The sequence below is a fragment of the Crinia signifera genome, chromosome 3 (assembly GCF_055691185.1).
Source record: "Crinia signifera chromosome 3, ASM5569118v1, whole genome shotgun sequence".
Classification (NCBI taxonomy): domain Eukaryota; kingdom Metazoa; phylum Chordata; class Amphibia; order Anura; family Myobatrachidae; genus Crinia; species Crinia signifera.
The window spans coordinates 148,700,526-148,725,095 of record NC_139219.1 but is presented as its reverse complement, the minus strand read 5'-3'; the positions used below and the strand labels follow the sequence as shown (position 1 = coordinate 148,725,095).

The 24,570-nt window shown below is 46.3% G+C and overlaps 1 pseudogene; it reads right to left on the bottom strand.

Annotated features, from left to right (window-relative positions):
• Nucleotides 1-11,052: 11,052 nt before the first annotated feature.
• Nucleotides 11,053-19,783, bottom strand: LOC146062927 (protein TFG pseudogene; annotated as a pseudogene).
• Nucleotides 19,784-24,570: the final 4,787 nt, after the last annotated feature.

Here is a 24,570-nt window from a genome sequence, read left to right as displayed (position 1 = left end):
AAATTATCCACCTGGCCGCATCAGGGTGTCACGGTGTGGACGTCGCACCAACGCGTCCTCTGAAGCGTGCCCAGTGAGGACTGGCGCACGTTCTTTGCGGCTCAGGCTGGACACAATTTACAAACAAAATTTACACATTGGTATGTGGGGAGGGGAATAGGGAGTCAAATCAGAGGCTGACAGGGTCAGCGTACGCTTCACTTCGAGAGCTTCATCAGGACCAACCTGACCTGCTCCTGGGCGCACTTTAAATACGTAATGCCTCATGAATATTCAGGACATACACTGGAGGTAAATGTGTGCAGTGGAAACACCTGGTCCCTAATTTTCTTTAAGGAAGGTGATAATTGGTACATAGAAAAAATATACAATAATGAATGGGTCCAAAGCTGGTTATTCTATACCGTGTACTCCCATCCATTCATACTGTCTATACAGGACCCGGCTATTATATTTCCACATTAGACCGGGAAGAGAAAAGAAAAGGGGATATAAATTGCTCTAATGCTGTGTACACACGGGGTAATATGATTGCTGGGGATATTTTGCTAGCAATATATCCCCAGCAATCATATTGCTCAGTGTCTCCTTTTCATCAGCGATAAAAAGGAGACACTGCTACGGGGCGGAGGGGGAGCGCAGCAGCAGCAGACGCTGCTGTCACTTTGATGGGAGGAGGGAGGGAGCTGCGGCACGGGGCTGGGGAGATCAACACTGATCTCCCCGGCACTGACCTCCCGGCACAGCGATCGCCGGGGAAAGCCGCTGGTCGCAGGAGCATGCTCCTGCGACCAGCGACCATTAGGCAGTGCACACGGGAGCGCGCAGCTGGCGATATATCGCCAGCTGCGCTCCAAATCACTGGCAATATGGTCGCTCAGCGACCATATTCCCAGCGATTTTACATGAAATTGCACCCGTGTGTACTCACCTTTATTGATCCTGCTTAATTGTGCACCCCTGATAGTTACTTACACTGACTATACCATGATGTGAATACTTGATAATATTCTTCTTCCTATTTCATAATAGATATGTTGTTATTGGATGTGCGTTCATAATTGCTGTATATAAGAAATTAATATGATACAATTTCTCGTGATGGTGATTAAATAAAATGTGTATCATGGTGATAATAAAATAATAGCTAACTGCCTAATTGCTTATTATTGAGTGTCTGTTTCATGTTGAATATAGGTGTGCATTGGAGTGTTATGCAATTTGTGTGAGTTCATATAATGCAGATTCCTATTTATTCAATTTGATAATACAGTACGTGCTGTAGATGAGACGTATTTAGGGTGAAGAGTATATGATAAAGTTTTGAAGGAATAAAAATGTGTTAAAGAGAAAGTAGTATAAGTGCATGTCGACTTTGTGCACCGTGTCGATTGTTGTAACATAGACAGAGTGATGATGTGTTGAAAGTTATTTTGATTTGAGTAAAAAGGTGCATTATAGTAGGATTGTAACTGGATGTGGGAATTAGAACTGAAAAAGGTGTGTTTTGAGTAAAAAACTAAAAGTTTTTGTGCTAAACGTGCTGGAATCCTAATATATTGTGCTAGTGATTAATGTCTATTGGTAATTGTGAATTGGACACTACCACACTGCTGAACGTGGGGAACCATTCTCCATCCTATATCTAATGCCTCAAATGGATACTAAAACACATAGCTATTGTATGAGGAAGAGTAAAGACTTATTTAATATGAGAGTTCTCTTATTCACATAATGGTATTATTCCGCTTCGTGAACTGTCAGAAAGTTACAAAGTGATTCTGGTATAATTAGATGTAAATTTCATAGTGAAAAAAAAAAAGATATTGAATATGTTCAAGAAATATAAATATATGTTATATATTCCACTTTGTTAGATATGATAGGGATATGGATTAGAAGAAAGACTTACTATAGAAATTATTGATGGCTTCACATTACTTGGATTTTCTACAATATGGTTTCGCTGTTATCACACCTAGAGCTTGTCTCAGATAGAGGAGAGTAATATCATGATGACATGATTTAAAATCATTTTTATGGGTTTGAAAGAAGAAAAGGAGGAAGTATTAACCATTAACCCCTTCCTGACACAGCATGTTTTTGCCTTCCTGACAGAGCCCTTTTTTTCAAATCTGACATGTATCACTTAAGTGGGGATAACTTTTTTTTGCTTTTACTTATCCCAGTGATTTTGAGATTGTTTTCTCGTGACACATTGTACTTCAAATTAGTGGTAAATTTGGGTCGATACAGTCTGTGTTTTTTTGTGAAAAATACCAAAATGTCGTAAAAAAATGGAAAATTTAGCAATTTGCAAAATGTTAAATTTTCTGCTTGTGAGACAAATAATCATACCACTCAAAATAGTTAATAACTAACATAGACCATATGTCTACTTTATGTTTCCATCATTATTTCAACTTCCTTTTAATTTTTTTGGACACTAGGAGGCTTACAATATGAATAGCAAATTCTCAAATTTTCAAGAAAATTTCAAACACTGATTTTTTTAGGGACCAGTTCAGTTCTGATGTGACTTTGAGGGACGTGTATGTGAAACACCCCCATAAATGATGCCATTTCAAAAATTGCACCCCTCACAGTATTCAAAACAGCATTTTGGAAGTTTGTTAACCCTTTAGGTGTTTCACAGGAATTAAAACAAAGTGTAGGTGAAATTTCAAAATTTCATTTTTTTTGCAGATTTGCAATTTTAATACATTTTTCTAAGGAACACAATAGATTTTACTAGAGAAATGTGACTAAAAATTGATTCCCCCAATTCTTTTGTTTTCATAAATATCCTATATGTGGCCCTAGTGTGCACGTTGACCAAACCACAGGCTTCATAATAGAAGGAGCACCTACTTGATTTTGGAGCCTCCTTTTTATAAGATTATTTTTTAGGCACCATGTAGGTTTCTAGGCACCATAAGATGCTAAAATTTAGGAACCCCCCCACAAATGACCCCATTTTGCAAACTACACCCTTCAGGGAATTCATCTAGGGGTATAGTGTACATTTCAAACCCCCAGGGGTTTCACCAATTGTGGTACAACTGGGCAGTGAAAATGAAAAATTACATTTTTTACACAAAAATGCAGTTCTGGCTCAAAATTTTTCATTTTCACAAGGAATGAAGGAGACAAAGCACCCCAAAATCTGTGCCCCTATTTCTCCCGAGTACGGCAATGCCTCATGTGTGACCAAAAAGTGGCAGGACTCAGAAGGGAAGGAGTGATATTTGGATTTTGCAGCACAGATTCTGGTGGAATGTTGGTGGGTGCTATGTCGCATTAGCAAGACCCCCAAAGCACCAATACAGTGGAACCCCCCCACAAATGACCCCATTTTGCAAACTACACCCCTCAGGGAATTCATCTAGGGGTATAGTGTACATTTCAAACCCCCAGGGGTTTCACCAATTTTGATACAACTGGGCAGTGAAAATGAAAAATTACATTTTTTAACACAAAAATGCAGTTCTGGCTCAAAATTTTTCATTTTCAGAAGGTATGAAGGAGAAAAAGCAACCCAAAATCTGTGCCCCAATTTCTCCCGAGTACGGCAATGCCTCATGTGTGACCAAAAAGTGGCAGGACTCAGAAGGGAAGGAGTGATATTTGGATTTTGCAGCACAAATTCTGGTGGAATGTTGGTGGGTGCTGTGTCGCATTAGCAAGACCCCCAAAGCACCAATACAGTGGAACCCCCCCACAAGTGACCCCATTTTGCAAACTACACCCCTCAGGGAATTCATCTAGGGGTATAGTGTACATTTCAAACCCCCAGGGGTTTCACCAATTTTGATACAACTGGGCAGTGAAAATGAAAAATTACATTTTTTTACACAAAAATGCAGTTCTGGCTCAAAATTTTTCATTTTCAGAAGGTATGAAGGAGAAAAAGCACCCCAAAATCTGTGTCCCAATTTCTCCCGAGTACGGCAATGCCTCACATGTGACCAAAAAATACCATTTGGGTGCATGGCAGGACTCAGAAGGGAAGGAGTGATTTTTGGAATTTGCAGCTCAGATTCTGGTGGAATGCTGGTGGGTGCTATGTCGCATTAGCAAGACCCCCCAAGCACCAATACAGTGGAACCCCCCCACAAGTGACCCCATTTTGCAAACTACACCCCTCAGGGAATTCATCTAGGGGTATAGTGTACATTTCAAACCCCCAGGGGTTTCACCAATTTTGATACAACTGGGCTGTGCAAATGAAAAATTAAATTTTTTACACAAAAATGCAGTTCTGGCTCAAAATTTTTCATTTTCACAAGGAATGAAGGAGACAAAGCACCCCAAAATCTGTGCCCCAATTTCTCCCCAGTACGGCAATGCCTCACATGTGACCAAAAAATACCATTTGGGTGCATGGCAGGACTCAGAAGGGAAGGAGTGATTTTTGGATTTTGCGGCTCAGATTCTGGTGGAATGTTGGTGGGTGCTATGTCGCATTAGCAAGACCCCCAAAGCACCAATACAGTGGAACCCCCCCACAAGTGACCCCATTTTGCAAACTACACCCCTCAGGGTATTGATCTAGGGGTATAGTGTACATTTCAAACCCCCAGGGGTTTCACCAATTTTGATACAACTGGGCAGTGAAAATGAAAAATTACATTTTTTTACACAAAAATGCAGTTCTGGCTCAAAATTTTTCATTTTCAGAAGGTATGAAGGAGAAAAAGCACCCCAAAATCTGTGCCCCAATTTCTCCCGAGTACGGCAATGCCTCATGTGTGACCAAAAAGTGGCAGGACTCAGAAGGGAAGGAGTGATATTTGGATTTTGCAGCACAAATTCTGGTGGAATGTTGGTGGGTGCTATGTCGCATTAGCAAGACCCCCAAAGCACCAATACAGTGGAACCCCCCCACAAGTGACCCCATTTTGCAAACTACACCCCTCAGGGAATTCATCTAGGGGTATAGTGTACATTTCAAACCCCCAGGGGTTTCACCAATTTTGATACAACTGGGCAGTGAAAATGAAAAATTACATTTTTTTACACAAAAATGCAGTTCTGGCTCAAAATTTTTCATTTTCAGAAGGTATGAAGGAGAAAAAGCACCCCAAAATCTGTGCTTCAATTTCTCCCGAGTACGGCAATGCCTCATATGTGACCAAAAAATACCAGTTGGGTGCATGGCAGGACTCATGAAGGGAAGGAGTGATTTTTGGATTTTGCAGCTCAGATTCTGGTGGAATGAATGGTGGGTGCTATGTGGCATTAGCAAGACCCCCGAAGCACGGTGAAATTATGAACCTAATAATCCATAGATGTGTGGTATATTTTAAAACACTCCTTTATACATAGGCCGGGTTTGTCGGGGCAAGTGTCACACTGGAAAATAGTTTGCTTTCTTATTCCCTTTTTATAGCAAACTTTGCACCTTTTTTGTGTCCTGCCCTTTTTTCCAGTGGAGGGGATTTCATCAGGAAAATGCTGCCCTGGTACAATACGGGGGCCAGTACTAGAAGTACTGGGGCCCTCTGCCTGCTGGTTCCCAAATATTAGGCCCTTTATGACTTCCTCTTGAAAGTGCATAAATGTCCCCCTCTGGCCGGTAGAACGGAATAGCACGTAAGCGTTATACAGTGCCATCTGGATGATATACACGGCCAGCTTCTTGTACCAGATTTTTGTTTTCCGCAGGGCACTGTACGGCTTCAGTACCTGATCTGAAAGATCCACTCCGCCCATGTACCTATTGTAATCCAGGATACAATTAGGTTTTGAGGTGTGGGTACTGGTACCTCGTACAGGGACGGAGGTGGTACTGTCTCCGTGAATTGTTGTCAGTATAAGGACATCCCTCTTGTCCTTATATTTGACCAACAACATATTTTCGGTGCATATTCCCCTGCTTTCACCCCTTCTCATTACTTGGGCAATGTGCGTTTTTGGGAGGCCTCTTTGGTTCTTGCGCACAGTACCGCAAGCTGCTGTACCTCTTGAACCAAGGGCCTTAAACAGGGGGATGCTAGTGTAAAAGTTATCCACATAGAGGTGATAACCTTTATCCAGGAAGGGGTGCACTAAATCCCAGACAATTTTTCCACTAACACCTACGAGGGAGGGGGGGCATTCTGGCGGTTCAATTCTTGAATCCTTCCCTTCATATACCCTAAACATGTGGGTGTACCCTGAGGTGCTTTCACACAGCTTATACATTTTTATGCCATACCTTGCCCTCTTACTGGGAAGGTACTGGCGGAATTTAACCCTTCCTTTAAAATGTATAAGGGACTCGTCAATACAAATAATTTTTTCAGGGATGTACATCTCTGCAAATTTGGCACTGAAATGATCAATGACCGGCCTGACTTTGAATAGCCGGTCAAAGGTGGGATCATCTCTGGGTGGGCACTGTGCATTATCGTTGTAATGCAAAAATTTAAGGATTATCTCAAAACGAGCCCGAGTCATGGCCATACGGTAAAATGGGGTGCTGTACAGAACATCTGTACTCCAATATTGCCTAATTTCTGGCTTTTTTACTATGCCCATATGAAACACCAGACCCCAAAACGTCATCATCTCTACTGCATCTACAGGGGTCCACCTAGCAAATGATGACGTGGGGTTTTGAGCAATAAACTGCTGGGCATATAAATTAGTTTGGTCCACCATTAAATTTATAAAATCATCAGAGAAAAATAATTTGAAAAAGTCAATTTCTCTGAGACCTGTGGAATCAAATTGGATTCCTGGCATGGCCAAAAACTCAGGAACCTGGGGCTCAAAATTGTCTGGTGGTGGGGTCCATACGAGATCAATTATTGGGGGGGGGGTCTCAGCTGCTCTACGGGGGCGTCTTTGAGGGGGTCCCTCATCACTAGAGGAGGAAGAGGAGCTTAAGATGAATCCTTCAAATTCCCCGCTTGCCTCACTGGCTGTGTCAGAGTCAGAGGCAAGCATGGCATATGCCTCCTCCGCTGAATACATTCTTCTGGATGACTGGGATGACATTTGGGATGACATTTGGGATGCCATTTTTATTTTTGTGTTTCTGGTAGTGAAATGTTTCAACACGTGTATAGTGTAGGGGGGGTACAAACTTTATTTCAACCCGGGGGGGTACAGATGGGTCTTTTCCCATCTTGGCAGGGGATGGCGCTGGCGTCGCCAGCCGCCATCCCCCGCCAGCGCCATGGCGATCGTGAGAAGGGGACGCGCGCGCACGAGAGGCGCGCGCGTCCCCTTCCGACGGCGCTTCCATACGTTTCCCGGGGTCCCCGCCGACTGCCCGCACCCCCCCTAACCCCCCCCTAACCCTGTCCGTCTCCCTGAGGCGGAGACGGACAGGGTTTCCGTCGCGCTAGCGACGGAGACTGAGACGCGCGTGCGCGTGAGACGCACGCGCGTCTCAGTCTCCTCGCTGGCGTGGCTGCTGGCGGGTCGCCAGCGCAGACGCCATGGCGACCCGCCAGCAAGGATGGGACAAGACCCATCTGTATGTAGTGTGTAGTGTGTAGTGTGTATGTAGTGCAAAAAAAAAAAAAAAAAAAAAAGGTCCTGCGCCAAAAATTGAGCACAGATGTTGGTCAGTAACGTCCGTCACTGAACAGCGCTCAAAGACAACAGGAATTTGATCAAAAAAAAAAAGATCAACCCTGTGCCGAAAAAGCTGATCAGTGATGTACGTCACTGATCAGCGCACAGTGGCCACAGGACACCCACAAAATCACAGTGTGTGTAAAAAAAAATTTAAAAAAAGACCCCACAGCACCCTCAAAAAAAAAAAAGGTGATCACTGATGCGACACTGATTACCAGTGAGGGGCAGCAGGTGCACAACCTTTGGTGCAACTGACAGTGCAACTGGCAGCAACTGACAGGTATATATAAAAAAAAAAACCCCTGCACCCCCAAAAAGTTGCTGATCAGCACAGATATACTGATCAGCACAAAAGGGGGGGTAGCAGACACAAAATATAGCACTCTCTATCACTCTCTGTCACTATCTCTCTCTATCTCTCTATCTCTCACTATCTATCACTCTATGACACTGCAGCAGCAGCACTGACAGTTATATATATATAAAAAAAAAAAACCTGCACCCCCAAAAAGGGGGGGTAGCAGACACAAAATATAGCACTCTCTATCACTCTCTGTCACTATCTCTCTCTATCTCTCTATCTCTCACTATCTATCACTATTTATCACTCTATGACACTGCAGCAGCAGCACTGACAGTTATATATATAAAAAAAAAAACCTGCACCCCCAAAAAGGGGGGGTAGCAGACACAAAATATAGCACTCTCTATCACTATCTCTCTATCTCTCTATCTCTCACTATCTATCACTATCTATCACTCTATGACACTGCAGCAGCAGCACTGACAGTTATATATATAAAAAAAAAAACCTGCACCCCCAAAAAGGGGGGGTAGCAGACACAAAATATAGCACTCTCTGTCACTATCTCTCTATCTCTCTCTATCTCTCTCTCTATCTCTCTATCACACTGCAGCAGCAGCAGGAAGTCACAAGAAGTCAGATCCAGGAAGCATCCAGCACGCTACAAGCAGTGATCAGGTGATCAGGTAAGGTATTTGCAAGGATCAGGTAAGTATTTGCAAGGATCAGGTCAGTATCACGGCAGATAGGCACGGTGACCGCTCTGCACGCAATTCCAGACCGGAAAGGCGTCTGCAGCGCAGTCACCGTTAGTTTAAATGCATACTTGCCTACCCTCCCGCATTTAGCGGGAGTCTCCCGGTTTTGCAATCGTCCTCCCGCTCCCCCGCAAATCCCTCGCTTCCTCCCGGTTTTTGGCCCATTCCCCCCCCCCCAAAGAAATTGACTGCGCATACGCGAATGTTTCGGGTGGCGGGGCCTGAATACGCGATGTCATAACATAATTGATTAACTCGGCTACCGCGGGGCTGTGTGTGTGTGGGTAGCCGTGGTGCGTGCGGCTGAAACGAGCGGCAGCAGCAGCGGGAGCCGGGAAGCGCACGGAGAAGAGCAGCAGCACTGTGGCAGTGAGTGAGCCGGGCAGCGGGGGCCGGGAGCAGCAGCAGTAAGTATAATTGTCTGACTCCTTAGTCTTTCTCCCCCACCCAGGGTCGCTCGTCCTCTCCTCCGCGCTGCCCTGTCATCGTACTGTAGTTTAATTATAGAGAGGCAGCAGCGTCTTCCTGGACCCCCCTCCTATCAGTGTGTGTGACTGTGAGCACCAATGCCGCTCCCCTGCCCTGTCTCCGGCTTAATGATCTGAACACAGGAAGTTCAAGTCACATGTCATGCAATGGAGGAGCCCAAAAAAGGAGAAGAGGAGAGCAGTAACCACACACCACAGGAGCACAGACTCGGTCAGCAGGGGCTCAGGTAAGGTGTCAGTAATGTTTGCTGTGGGAAGGGGGGGGGCAGTAATGTTTGATTGGGGGGGGGGGGTCAGTAATGTTTACTGGGGGGGTGTCAGTAATGTTTACTGGGGGGGTTGTCAGCAATGTTTACTGGGGGGGGGGTTGTCAGCAATGTTTACTGGGGGGGGGGTTTTGTCAGCAATGTTTACTGGGGGGGTTGTCAGCAATGTTTACTGGGGGGGTTGTCAGCAATGTTTACTGGGGGGTTGTCAGTAATGTTTACTGGGGGAGTTGTCAGCAATTTTGTCAGCAATGTCAGTAAATCTTGCTGGGGAAGAGGGATCAGTAATGTTTGCTGGGGGGGGGGGGGGTTTGTCGGTAATGTTTGCCGGGGGGGTTGTCAGTAATGTTGCTGGGGGGGTTGTCAGTAATGTTGCTGGGGGGGTTGTCAGTAATGTTTGATTGGGGGGGGCAGTAAATCTTGCTGGGGAAGAGGGATCAGTAATGTTTGCTGGTGGGTTGTCAGTGGTGTTTTCTGGGGGTTTCAGTAAAGTTTGCTTGGGGGGGGGGGTTGTCAGCAATGTTTACTGGGGGAGTGGTCAGCAATGTTTACTGGGGGAGTTGTCAGCAATGTTTACTGGGGGGGTTGTCAGTAATGTTTACTGGGGGGGTTGTCAGTAATGTTTACTGGGGGGGTTGTCAGTAATGTTTACTGGGGGGGTTGTCAGTAATGTTTACTGGGGGGGTTGTCAGTAAAGTTTGCTGGGGGGGGAGGGTTGTCAGTAATGTTTACTGGGGAGGTTGTCAGTAATGTTTACTGGGGGGTTTCAGTAAAGTTTGCTGGGGGGGGGAGGGTTGTCAGTAATGTTTACTGGGGGGGTTGTCAGTAATGTTTGATTGGGGGGGCAGTAAAGCTTGCTGTGGAAGAGGGATCAGTGATGTTTGCTGGAGGGGGTGTCAGTAGTGTTTGCTGGAGGGGGTGTCAGTAGTGTTTGCTGGAGGGGGTGTCAGTAGTGTTTGTTGGAGGGGGTGTCAGTAGTGTTTGCTCGGGTGGGGGAGGGGGTGTCAGTAGTGTTTGCTCGGGTGGGGGGGGGGTTGTCAGTAATGTTTGCTGGGGGGGGGGGTTTGTCGGTAATGTTTGCTGGGGGGGGGTTGTCAGTAATGTTTGCTGGGGGGTTTCAGTAAAGTTTGCTGAGGGGGGGGGGTGTCAGTAATGTTTGATTGGGGGGGCAGTAAATCTTGCTGGGGAAGAGGGATCAGTGATGTTTGCTGGTGGGTTGTAAGTAGTGTTTGCTGGTGGGGTTGTCGGTAATGTTTGCTAGCGGGGCCTGTCAGTTATGTAAATCCCAATGCACGCACCGCCTCTCCTCCTCTGCACTCATGTGTAGAAGCCCCATAGGCTTCTAAAGGGTATCGCCACCCAAAGGTGGCAAAACCTTGGCCGGCGAAAACACAAGTCTTTTTTTAAAATATTTTATTAGGTTTCAAAGATGAAAGATCAGATCATTAAAACAAGCCAAAGTGGGGCTGCAATTAGCTTTGCTCACTTCTCTGACAAGGCTGGCTAGTGTCACACAATTTTTACTTTCTCCTGTTATACAGCATTAAAAAGCAAAGACTGCTCTTTATCTGCTCCCTGAAGTAGCATTAATTGTAAGCTTAATATTAGTGTCTGTTGGGAAGGAAATATCTCTAGCAGCCTATGCCTTGGCAATGATATTGGATTTATCTGTATCCAGGTCCTGGTTGGGCATACCCCTGACCAAATGGATGACGATTACGGGCATATGGGTTAGGCCCACTTGGAGGGAGAGTTACAGTGCTACCAGGGGGTGGAGTATGCCTAGGCTGATAGTTCCCTAGCTGGCTTTGTGCCATGCCAGGTTGGAAAGCAGGTGGGACGTTATAACTGGCAGGCTGAAAGGCTTGTGTAGTGTAAGTCTGTGGTGGGTAGTAGTAGTTTATGTATAAGGCGCCACAAAGTGTCCACAGCACCGTACATAGCAATAGTACATAGTGGGTAGGAACCAGATGGGTACTGTTGAGACATTTGTGAAGGTAGTTGCTGTGACTGGCCTTGAAATCCAGAGGCAGGAGCCTGTGCAGCCTGCTGACTATAGCCCTGAAACTGCTGATTGTAACCAGGATACGGCATGCCATACTGCTGCTGGGGCTGAGCTTGAGGCTGGGGTTAACCTTGAACTGATGATGGATATACTGGCTGCTGTGGATACTGTTGATACATTTGGCCTTCCATCTGACCTGGCTGCTGAGCTCCGGGCTATGGCTGTTGCTGAGGCTGGACCCCTGGAGGATGAGCAGAGGAGGAGGAGGCAATACGATCAGGTGTGCTTGAGCGTTCCTCTACAGGAGCGCTAGGAGGCCCAGTAACTTGGTCCTCTGTAAGTCCAAAAGCAGACATGACATTTTTATTGATTTACTATATTCTTGAAGGGATCAAAAGCAGACATGCTGGCATCCATAACTTGATTAGACGGCTTAACAGAGGAGTCTGGAGCAGTGGGTTCACAACCATCCACAGATTCAGTGTCCTGCAAGCTGCTTGGAATCCCAGGTTCCATAGGAGGCGCTAAACAATCCAGCAGATGGTTGACTTTGTTACGCAGTTCTATGAGATCTCGGCATAGATACTTCACCTGACTGGATTCTAGAGGACGTAGATGTCCATTAACAAATAGAGTCAGTTTCAATATCCTACTACACTGTATAGCAAATGATAAGTCAGAGCTGACTTGTGTGTGTGTGTGTATGTATGTATATATATATATATATATATATATATATATATACATACATACATATACATACACTCTGCAATTTACTTTAAAAAGCAACCTGCCCTGGTGCCTTCTGAAAGGCCCACAGACATGCAATATGGCGAAGGCGGCACTCAGAGACTTCTTTAATGCAAATTCCGTACCGCCTTCGCCATATTGCATATATATATGTGTGTGTGTGTGTATGTATATGTGTGTGTATATGTGTATATATATATATATATATATATATATATATATATCTCTATTACCAACCACTGCAGGACACACCCCTGGGTGGAAATAGACACACTCATGTGTCACTAGACACGCCCTTTGGTTGAAACATGACACACCCCTTCAATGGTGCAACGCTGCGCTCGGTGCATTTTGCTATCATCTAAAATCTCCCTCATTTTGCTTTTGAAAAGTAGGCAAGTATGTTTAAATGTCGCGCCTTGGCTGTGATTGGCTGTCGGTCCGACGGACCAATCACAGCCTTGGGGGCAAGTGGGGTGAGGTGTCGTCGTCACCGATGACCCCCTCATGCCCCCTGACGCCCGGCGGTGATTGACACCTGTGTTACCGAGCGTCTGATTCGCTGGTAACACAGGAAAACGCTGTGAATGGCTGTTCACACTGAAAAGCCAATCACAGCGATCGCCGACGGGGGGGCGGCATCGCAGCCCCCCCTGGGCATGCAGGGACATGTCTGCTGTCAGGGACAGCAGACATCGTCCCTCTGTCACTGCGTCTCTAGACGCAGTGACACTTTAAAGTCATGACGTACATTTATGCCATGTGTCGGGAAGTACATCCCGACCATGACGTAAATGTACGTCAAATGTCGGGAAGGGGTTAAGACATATGGGACCTCTCCCAGGTAGTAGGATTGGTATCGTGCTAGACATTTGAAGAGGAGACTGATAAATTATCGAGGAGGAAGAGGAGAGTGTCGAAAAGACAGTGAGGGGTAATACCCCAAATACGATCAGTTTGACCGGTGTGTGGGTCTTAGAGGAATGTTCCACTAATTCACAGAAACACGGTGTGTCCCCTTTGGGGACATGGTATCCATGAGGAATATTAATAATATTTAAAGGGCGCCCATGAGCAGGTCAGGTTGGTCCTGATGAAGCTCTCTAAGTGAAGCGTACACTGACCCTGTCAGCCTCTGATTTGACTCCCTATTCCCCTCCTCACATACCAATGTGTAAATTTTGTTTGTAAATTGTGTCCAGTCTGAGCCGCAAAGAACGTGCGCCAGTCCTCACTGGGCACGCTTCAGAGGACGCGGTGGTGTGACATCCACACCGTGACACCCTGATCTATTGGGCAGATCCAGGGCCGATATCGCTCATCTCATGCGCACAGCCGAATCTGTCACACAGCGGGCAGTAGTAGGAACCGCGTGCCTGAATGGTGCGGTGGTGTGGCAATCTGATCGTGATTTCGCAGATCACGTCAGACGCTGACACCGTACTTGGACACATGGTCAACCACATACCGACCCGGAACCCCGCCATTGTTAATGGTCTCCGCATGGTCGCACCTCTCAATTGGTGTGCACCCCAGGACCCCACCCCTGTATATCAAATACCGACCCGGAACCCCGCCATTGTTAATTTTGCGGGCTATTTATAACAATCATTAAATCATAATAAAAGTTACTTTTTAATAAATTACTCTCTAGGTGCATCACCCAGAGACATAATTTTTCCTTTTTTTGTAAATTTCTTTTAAATGTCAATAATTTAGTACAGTAATCAACTTTATTACTATTATAAGCAATTATAAGAGAAACTTTTGTTACCCCCTAGATCTAGAGCACATGCACACTGTGGCTCACATCTAGCAAAGAGTTGTCTTATTCCCATGGGCCCAGGTCCTGCCCACACAAGTCCCCGTAGAGCATGTACATATCCCTTTCCCTCTGCGGCTTTGTAAGTTGCATGTTACAGCTGTGCACTAGTCTGCAGTAGGGTGCAAACTTGCATTCACTACTGGACATGTGCATGTTGAAATCACTCAAATTTATTTACGCAAACTGGTGTCCTTGAGTCCTGTTGTGTGTGCTATATAAATAAAACGTACTTACTAATAGCCACCTTAATTAATATTGGCTAATATAATTCAAATAATAAAAACAATGCCTTAGCTAAAACAAAAATAAATACATTTTCAAGGTTTGTGAACACTGATTTTGAAATAGAATGTTTTTGCGAATAAATACAGTAGAACAAATGTTAGACCTATTATGTATTGTATGTGTACAGTAGCTTTTTTTATTGCACCAAAGCCAAAGGCTTCATTAGTTTTCGGTGCTACCTTTGAAATAGTGCTGGTGCTTTGAAAAATGTAGTAGCTGTGAAGTGTATATGGGTTGGTTATATCCAAGGGTGGATCCAGAAGAAAATGACAGGGCAAGGAGAAAAGTCAGCGGCACTAGGTAGGGGCGTGGTCTCACAAAGGGCATGGCCTTGAAGGATACAGTATTCTGTCCACACAAGCCACACTCTTCTTTTTTTGGCTTGCAGTGTTACAGTGGTGCATATACACAGGGTGACATGGAGCATACACTCGGCATGGAAGTGGAACATCCACAGGATAACAGAAGGACATTTACAGGTTGACAATCAGTCAGCTTGGCGAAGGGTGTAAGATGATTGCCATCACCTGTGTGTAAATGAAGCGGCAATGGCAATTCACACCCTTTGCCAGCAATTGAATCCCCCCAGAGAGAGAGAGAGAGAGAGAGAGAGAGAGAGAGAGAGAAAATGGGTTCTGCTGGGGGAGACTGAGCAGATGAAGGGCAAAATTTACTAAGACTACAAATACATTGTGTCGTATTTGAATACAAATTTTATCGGCTGAATATTTATTTTACAAATTCGTATTCCTGAAGCATAATTTACAAAGGTGTCCTATTTTTGAGAATCGTATTTATCAATGTCTTATGGAGTCGGCAGCCTGCACAGATCAGTCAGATTTGCGCAGGCTTCAGTGTAAAATAAAAACTAAAATAAATAATTAATTTTAAAAAAGAGGTGTCCTGGTTTTAGAATTTCATGGGGCGAAACATGGAGGGGTCCCCTTGAATTTCTACAACCAGCACCAGGCTCATGGGCCGGTCCTGGTTCCCAAAATAAGGGGGACAAAATGACCAGGGGTCACCTGTATTTTGTAAACTAGCACTGGGCCCAACCAGCTAGCAGGGTAATGCCACAGCCGGGGTGGAGGCTTTTTATACAAATCCCTCCAGCCAAAACAATACCCCTGACGGTCAGCCCAGGAAAGGTTAATCCTGGAGGGGGTGACCCCTTTTATTGGGGGGGGTCCCCACTTCCCAAGGGTCCCTGCCTGGGCTGAAGCATGGGGCTTCGTAGAGAGAGATACCGGTGATGGATGAAGCTGGGGACCACTGGCAAGGTGACAGATCCAGCAGCTGCACAAGGGGGATTCCAATAATTCCCCTTAATTGAGGGGGTGCCCAAGCTGGCAACATCCCTTTCCAGGCTGCAACTGACTTAGTGTAGGAGTTAGGCTCCAGGGGACTTTGGGTATAGGCGCAGCACTGGTTGCCGGACCCATTAGACGAGTCAGTCTGAAAATCCTTCCAGCTTACACCTCCTTATAGATTGATGGCAGTGAGGGCCAGTGATAAGCTGATCTACAGTACTACAGATATGCACAAATACTACATATTTCAAGCAACACAGCTAATCACTGGCCTTCACTACCATCAATTTTTTAAAGTATCTTTTTTATATATTGATCTACAGCAGACATGTCCAAAGTCAGGCCCAGGGGCCAAATGCGGCCCGTGCTGTCATTTCAAGCGGCCCACAGTCTCCAGCTGGAAGCGGGTAGAGCATCAGATGTGGGAAGCACAGCACAGGACACTAAAGGTGGGGCCCCGGCGAGCGCGCCTTTACCTTGCTGTCTGCTGCAGTGAGGAGGTGCCGGCTGCCACAGTCAGATGTGTTTGGCGTCCTACCCCTGCTGCTGCAATCGTATATATATCACCCTACTCCACAATCACAGTGACAGCAGTGTTTGGGGAGTGGGGCAGCAAGGGGGAAGCTTGCTCCCGTAACATGCAGAGCGGAGGAGGGTGGCAGCAGGAGCCCAAGCATCTCCTGTCCTTGCAGTTCCTGCTTTGCCTCTCCTTCCTCTGGCTCACACAAGGGGCTGGGAAACATACAGAGAACGGAGAGGGCAGAGTGGGGGACATACAGTGAAGGAGGGTCAGGCTGGGGGACATACAGTGAATGGAGGCAGTGATGGCCATTCAGAGAAGGGGGAGCAGGGGCAGGCTGGGGGACATACAGTGAATGGGGGCAGAGTGGGGTACATGGTGAATGGGAGTCATACAGTGAAGGAGGGTCAGGCTTGGGGACATACAATGAATGAAGGCATTGATGGACATTAAGGGAAGGGGTGCAGGCTGGGGGACAGAGTGAATGGGTGCAGAGTGGGGAACATACAGTGAATGGGGGACATACAGTAAAGGAGGGGCAGGCTGGGGGACATACAGTAAATGGGGGCAGAGTGGGGGGCCATTCTGATGTGATTAATGATTCAAAAAATGTCAGGCTGAATGGTTGGCCCCCACACATTTACACTTCTTTAAATCTGGCCCTCGTCGCAAAAAGTTTGGACACCCCTGATCTACAGCATATCACCAATGGAAGATTTGCCATCAATTGAAGTGCATTCATCACGTCAACATCTATTATACCCATACAGTTGACTTCAACTAATTCATTCCCGGGATTCTTCCTCACATAGTTTAATGCCAATACTGTGAATTTCTATTAATTGCATTACAGTATATATTGTATACAGCAGGCATTCCCAACCACGGTCCTCAAGGCACACCAACAGAGCAGGTTTTCTAGATATCCAGGCTTGAGCACAGGTAACTTAATTAGAATCTCAGGGATTCTGATTAAATCATTTGTGCTGAAGCCTGGATATCACTAAAACCTGCACTGTTGGTGTGCCTTGAGGACCGTGGTTGGGAATGCCTGGTATACAGTGTTCAGCATGCAAAGTGGCAGGATGTTGTGATTTGAGGGGGCCGTCATTCTCCTTCCGGCAGCGGTTGCTCCAAGCTCTGTGCTGCACTGTGAGTTGCAACTTTCAAACGCACCACTGTGCTGGCTGACTGCTGGCCCGGATATAATGTCACTGTGGGCCTGATTCAGATGTGTTCGCTATGTGGCATATATTCGCTGCCTAGCAAAAAGGTAAATGCTGCCCCAGCGAATGCAGGGCCACCGCCGAGCATGTGGCCACACAATGGAAAAGTCGTTCAATGGTCGCTCAGCAGCATGTAAATCGACATTAACAGAAGATCGATGCAAGCAAAAAGTCGACGGGAACCTGGTCAACAGTGACAAGGTCGACAGGAAGCATGTCTAACGCAGCACGCCATGCAAGGGGACATGGTACACTTATACGCTGTCCATGTCAACCTATGTCGACACAGACACCAAAAACCGTGAAAAACTTGGGTTGACATTGTCACTGTCGTAACTGTAGACCGTTTGTTTGCATCGATCATCTGGTACTGTCAATCGAGATGCTGCCAACCACATGATTGTTGATTTAGACATCGTCAACCTGCTATACCATTACCGGTAGCATGCCAGGTGGCAGGATTTTTGCCAGGTGAACTGCCCAACAATTATAGCCTGATTTTGTGAATACAACCCCCCTAAACATCGGACACTGCTGCCATCGGTTCTTTCCTTCTCATTTTCCAAATTCGGGAAGCGCAGCAAGTTTTTACTGATTACCACATATTCCATCTTTAGGCCAACAAAGGGCACATTTTCTTAACATAACCCAAGTATATAAGCCAGGGTATTATTACTGAATACACCATATACTGTAGTCACATATATGTTAAGAGCTACTGCAGACTGCAGACTGTTAATTACCTTTATTAGGAGGAATTATACTGGTTATCATGCAAACAATGAAACATTTGTGTTAAAAATACTGAGTGCAATTTATTTTTCCTATATCTACGAATATACCACAAGAATAAGAGTGTTAAATTATATAGAAAAAGAGAGATATACACGCGCTGGAAACAATGTATGTGAAAAAGAAAATTTATTTATTATACACAAATTTGCACTGGCCAGTGATGCCTAATATTAAAAATAACAAATATAAAAACGGTACTTGTTTCCTAGCACGGCGCCACCGATTTTAATTGTATTGATCGCAAAAATTACGTCGATCACATTGCATGCCAACGATGCGATCGACGCAATTTTTACATTGGAATCAATGTAAAATGGTCCCTGAGACCCAATTTTACATTGATTTCAATGTAAAAAGCCCCCAAACCCTCCATTTTCATAGCAAACCCCTCCTGATGGGTGAAATGGCCCTCCATTGTTAACACCACCCCACTATTGACGCCAACCCGAAGCGTGGCGAGTGCAGCGAGCCCGCGAGGGGCGGCGGTCCGCATCCTCTGACCTTTTCATACCCCCACTATCCAGGTCGGCATGGAGTTGACTTTATACAGTGTGGCTAGCGCAGCGAGCCACCGAGCCCGAAGCGTGGCGAGCGCAGAGAGCCGCGCAAGGGGACGCGCATAACTTGACAGGTATACGCATCCCCTCGCCACGCTTCAGGCTCGGTGGCTCACTGCGCTTGCCACACTATATAAAATCAACTCCACGCCGACGTGGATAGTGGGGGTATGAAAAGGCCGGAGGACGCGGGCTCGCTGCGCTCGCCACACTTGGTTGGCATCAATAGTGGGGTGGCGTTAACAATGGGGGGGCATTAACCATACTTAATACCCATGAGGGGGCATATACAATGAGAAATTGGCCATATTGGCCCTTTTCCCATTGTTCCCTATGTAAAATCGCGTTGATCGCATCACATATAATAATGGCATCCGACCGACGCGATCAACGCGATTTTAACTTTAAAACTCATTTAACATTGTTCTCTATGGGAAAATCGCGTTGATCGCGTCGGTCACATCGCGGCCCATTATAATGGCCCGCGATGGACGCTATCAACGCGATTTTCTCTTTACCGGCAAGTAAAGCTGGTAATTGACAGAAAATCGCGTCCATCACGTCGATCGCATGCCTTAAGTACCTTAACTTAAGGCATGCGATCAACCCCGACGGGCGACGTGCTAGGAAACAAGTACCTAAAAAAACAATATATATATTGCACATTAGTTGCTATTAAAAGACCTGACTAATGGTTCCTTTGATAAGTGTCCTCCATGAGGTAGTTTGTGTCCAAAGATTTTTGTTAGTATCTGTTGGTATTGTGTCAGCAATTTTTATGACACTGGGACAGAAGGAAAACAGTTCTGGATGTCCACTGTCTGGCCAGATAATTTAAAAATAAAAAACATATGTATATAGAGGCTTGCACCTGATAGGACTAGTATTTTGATCCCTGATGGTCTGGAAGGGGAGGAGGTAGTGACAAAATATCCTCACAGAGGGCCTACCTGTACCATTGGAAGAGTCTACAGGTGGAAGCTTCATTAGCTCTTTACTGTCTCCCTGTATGCCTCTCCAGTCCTCATGTTTTTTCTTCTGCCATGCCATGTGACCAGCAGCATCGCCTCTTCTTTTCTTCCTCCACATGGCATTGGGCATCTTCTTTCTTGATCCCAGCATCTTCTGTTCTCTTTCATGGCCACTGGAGCTCTTTTCCTTGCATGCGTTTTTTACGTACCAAATATACTCGAGTATAAGCCTACTTTTTCAGAACATTTTTTATGCTGAAAAAGCCCCCCTCGGCTTATACTCGAGTGAGGGTCCCACTTGAGTCAATAAGTTTTCCCAGTTTTTTTGTTGTAAAATTAGGTGCCTCGGCTTATATTCGGGTCGACTTATACTCGAGTATATACGGTATATATGAAATGTACCTTATCTGCATCTAAGCCCATAAATTATTAGCAATAATATTAATAGTGAAATTCTTTATAAACCACTTCTTAAAACACTATACATTCACAAATAATTATAATTGCATTACATCACATTAATAATTAAAACAACTTGCATGCTGGCAATTCTTCTTACAGAGCTTCCCCTTGGAGTGTATTCACCTCTTTAGAGACATGATTTTCTTAAGTGTGTTCTAGAATCTTAACCCTATATGTTTCATCTCCAAGAGACTTCTTTAAGAGTTATCCTTTACATATACCTCTATAATTATGCTAGAATAAAAATAAGTTGTCGCTTTCCACTCATTGTCCACTAGAGAGCGCAATAGAAACATAAAACTGGATACTGTACAAAGATGTACAAATATATTTTTCTCTACACATATCACATATCTTGTTTCACCCATTTTTCTTTACATATTTTATTTTATATACAAATGATTTATTTTTTATTTCTTTTGCGTATCATTATTCTATGTGGGGCCAATCAAGTCAAAATTACGGCTCCCTGAATATGATGTATGACAAGTTGGATATGACATATGACAAGCTGAATATGATGTATGAGGAGCTGGATATAACATATAATGAGGAGGTGGTCTCCTATGCTGTGTGTGATCTCCAGCTCCTGGAAGTGTGCATGGGTTGCAGATGGGTCCCACCAGTGTGTTTGCTCCGGTCTCCCACAGGCGTAGAGGGTGGATCCCAGCAGTATGCGGCTCTGAACTCCAGCAGGGGTAGCAGACGCCAGTCAGGTTCAGGCTCCCGCAGGGGTAGCAGGCGGGTCCCGGCAGTGCGTGGCTCTGGGATCCCTCAGGGGTAGCAGGCGGGTCCCACCAATGTGCGGCTCATGGCTCCTGCAGGGGTAGAGGGTGGATTCCAGCAGTGTGCGGCTCCAAGCTCCAGCATATGTAGCAGGCACCAGGCTGACTGCGGGGCGGGCAATGCGCTGGTGGCTATCCCAGACATGGTGGTGTGGGGGAGTGCCCTTTTCTGATGGGTGTGGTACAGGGAGTAATTGGGGGAGGGGGCACTTTCCAACAGGGGTTGTACACGGCTTGGTTCACTGGGCCCCTAGCATCGTGGGGCCCTCGAGCAACTACCCTTTAAGCCCATAAGCCCATCCTCTTTGCTCCACCGCCGACCGCTGCCTGACCTCTCACCTAATCACCTCATCCCACTCCCGTGTCCAAGACTTCTCTCGCGCTGCCCCCTGCACTGGAACAACCTCCCGCCACCTATCAGGCTTTCTGATTCCCTTACCTCCTTCAAGCGCTCTCTCAAAACCCACATCTTTTCTGACTAACCTATCCCTCCTCCTCCTAACCTCTTTCGCTCCTCTTATCCTGCCTACCCTACCCCTCCATCTGTTCCCATCCGTTTCTACTTATCCTATTGTTTTTCGTTCATCCAACCACCTCCTTTTAGTCTATTAACTCTTATGAGTGGGGCCCTCCTTCCTCACCCTACCTCTTTACCTCACCAGTGCTCCTGCCCTGTTCTTCCCTTCCTCTACTTCATCTTCAGTCTTCTCGACAATTTCAACACCTACTTCTGAACTGATGCTAATTTTAGTTCTACCAGCTATACCCCTATTTATGCTGTATTTTATCAACACACCCTGTACGTTACCTTGTAATTTGTTGTTTGTTTGCTATGTACGGCGCTGCGGACACTTTGTGGCGCCTTATAAATAAATGAACTACTACTACTACTACTTAGTGGCTGTCCCTTTATCATTTTACTCAGCCCAGCCAACTTACATGGGGGGAGAATTTCTTCTTTTCAAACATTCCCCCACATTGACTGACACTGCGCATGTGCGTATCATATGACTGCGGAATTTCCAGATCTCTTGAGCTGGCGCAGGTTGGTGGTCTGGTGCTCCATCTGATGAGGATGCGCGAGCGTCTCACACACTCGCCTGTCACATCAGCGTGGCAGTGGGGAGCGGATTCAGGAAGACGGGCAGGGTTAGTGGGGTGTCACGGCAGCCCGCCGCGGGTCACGGCAGGGCCGCTACTCATCTGTCCGTGCCCGGCGGCGGCTCTCCGTGGGCCTGGTGCAGCGGTCAGGAGGCTGGAGGCAGCAATCGGGTCCCGGCGCAGTGAGAGGCGGCCGGCGGGAGCAGTGAGCTGGTTTGTGCTAGACGGCGCCGGGAGGCCGGCGCCGCCATCTTGGTTATGGGCAAATGCCAAAACTTGCCTGAAACGCCCATTTCCTTCCCCTGACTCTCTGCAGCCAATGGCAGCCGTCCTCTCCTCATAAGAGGGATCTGTCAAGGAAGCTCTGAGTCAGTGCAAAGTGTCAGTTAAGCTATGCACATCCTGGCTCTATTTCTGTGACCGTTTAATCCTGCTCTTCAGTTCCAGCTATTCTGCTCCTGTAGTGCTGTGGTCTGCCTACTGCTAAATTCCAGCCGGAAGGTTCCTGTTTGGTCTACTGCCCTAGTCTCTCACATCTGCCATACCATCGCCAACCAGTGGCCCCGTGATCAGTGGCCCTCTTCCTTCTGCATCCTTCCTGTGGCTTTATTCTTCAGTTCTTCATTTATTCCATTGTTTCGCAGTCCCCTGCTAAAGACTTTCACAAGAAGTATTGTGATAGCCAAATTCCCGTACTGACTCTCAAAGACATTATTTGGGACAAGTTTTTTCTCTTTGTAAATGCAGAGGTCTCTTATTAAACCCGCACGTTTTCAACCTACCCCCTCTGGTTCAGCAGTTGTTCCTGATAGTCACACGAGTTCATCCGATCCTCAGACCGTGACAGTTTGCACTGACCCAATGGACTCGGGTGGTGCTTCGGGATTAACCGCTGAATTCATGCAAGGACTTCTCAATCGTCTGGAACAAGTGGAATCCTCACAGAGGCAAATGGCTCAGTGTTTGCAAGAATTGGTTCAGCGCCAACAGGCCCCTCCTGCCACCTCTTCTGCCTCCTCTGTAACAGTCTCCATGGAGGGCACAAGTACAACACCAGCCGGTCCTGCTTCAGCTGTTCCTAATCATCTCCATTTACCCATTCCAAATAAATTTGATGGATCGCCCAAAGCCTGCCGGGGGTTCCTCAACCAATGTGAGGTACACTTCACTCTCCAGCCTTCGAACTTTCCCACAGCGAAAGCCCGGGTGGCATACATCGTGTCCCTGCTCACAGGACCAGCCCTAGATTGGGTCTCTCCCTTATGGGAACACTCTGATCCATTATTGTCTGACTACTCGTCCTTCATTTCAACTTTTCTTCTGTTCTTTGACGAACCGGGAAGGGTCTCGTCTGCAGCTACTGTGATTCTCCGGATCCGGCAAGGAGGAAGACCGGTGAGCCAGTATGTCATACAATTTCAACATTGGCCTCTGAGTTGAGATGGAATGACGAGGCACTCCTGTCGGCCTTCTGGAACGGGCTTTCTGGTCGTATGAAGGGCGATTTGGCCACACGAGATATGCCTACCACTTTGAACGATCTCATCTCGCTGTGTAACAAAGTCGACATCCGATATCAAGAACGTCAGATTGAGCGTAGCAAGAATGACCGACCCAGATCTCGTCCATTTGTTAGTCCAGCTCCATCCATTCCAGTCTCCATGCCACTTGAGGAACCCATGCAAATTAATCGGTTCCACTTAACCTCTGAAGAACGTTCCTGGCGCAAGAAGGAGAACTTGTGCATGTACTGTGGAGCATCCACTCACCTGATCTCATCCTGTCCCCGGCGCCCGGGAAACGCCTCTTCCTAATCGGCAAAGGAGAGGCTATATTGGGAATCTTATTAAATTCTCCTACTCCTCTTGAATCCACTTTACCGGTTACCTTAAACCTGCCTTCAAGTTCAGCCAAGATCAAAGCGTTACTGGACTCTGGAGCCGCTGGTAACTTTATCAGTAATGAGCTGGTTCTTCAGCTCTCCATCCCAATTCAAGCTCTAGAGCAACCCATGTACTTAACCGCAGTTGACGGCAGCCGGATTCCGAGTGGTCACGTAATTCATCAAACCTGCCCTCTGGGATTACAAATCGGAGCTCTACATAAGAAGAAGATCCAGTTTCTCAATATTCCCAAATCCTCTCATCAGCTGGTTCTCGGTTTGCCATGGTTGACCCAACACAATCCACACATCAACTGGTCGTCCATGGAGGTTGAAGCCTGGGGTCCTTCGTGTTTCTCCTCTTGTCTTCCTCATGTGACACCTCTTCGACAAACAACTCCTGAGGGTCCGTCTTCTCTTCCAGCTCAATATTCAATGTTTGCCAATGTCTTCAGTAAAGGTGGAGCCGATTCACTTCCCCCTCATCGTGAATGGGACTGCCCCATTGAACTGCTCCCCGGGAAAATTCCTCCTCGGGGCAGCACATACCCATTGTCCATTCCTGAGACTGAGGCCATGTCGGAATATATTCAGGAGAATCTTCAGAAAGGGTTCATCCTACCCTCTTCTTCACCAGCTGGAGCGGGTTTTTTCTTCGTTAAAAAAAAAAGACGGCTCTCTTCGTCCATGCATCGACTATCGAGGTCT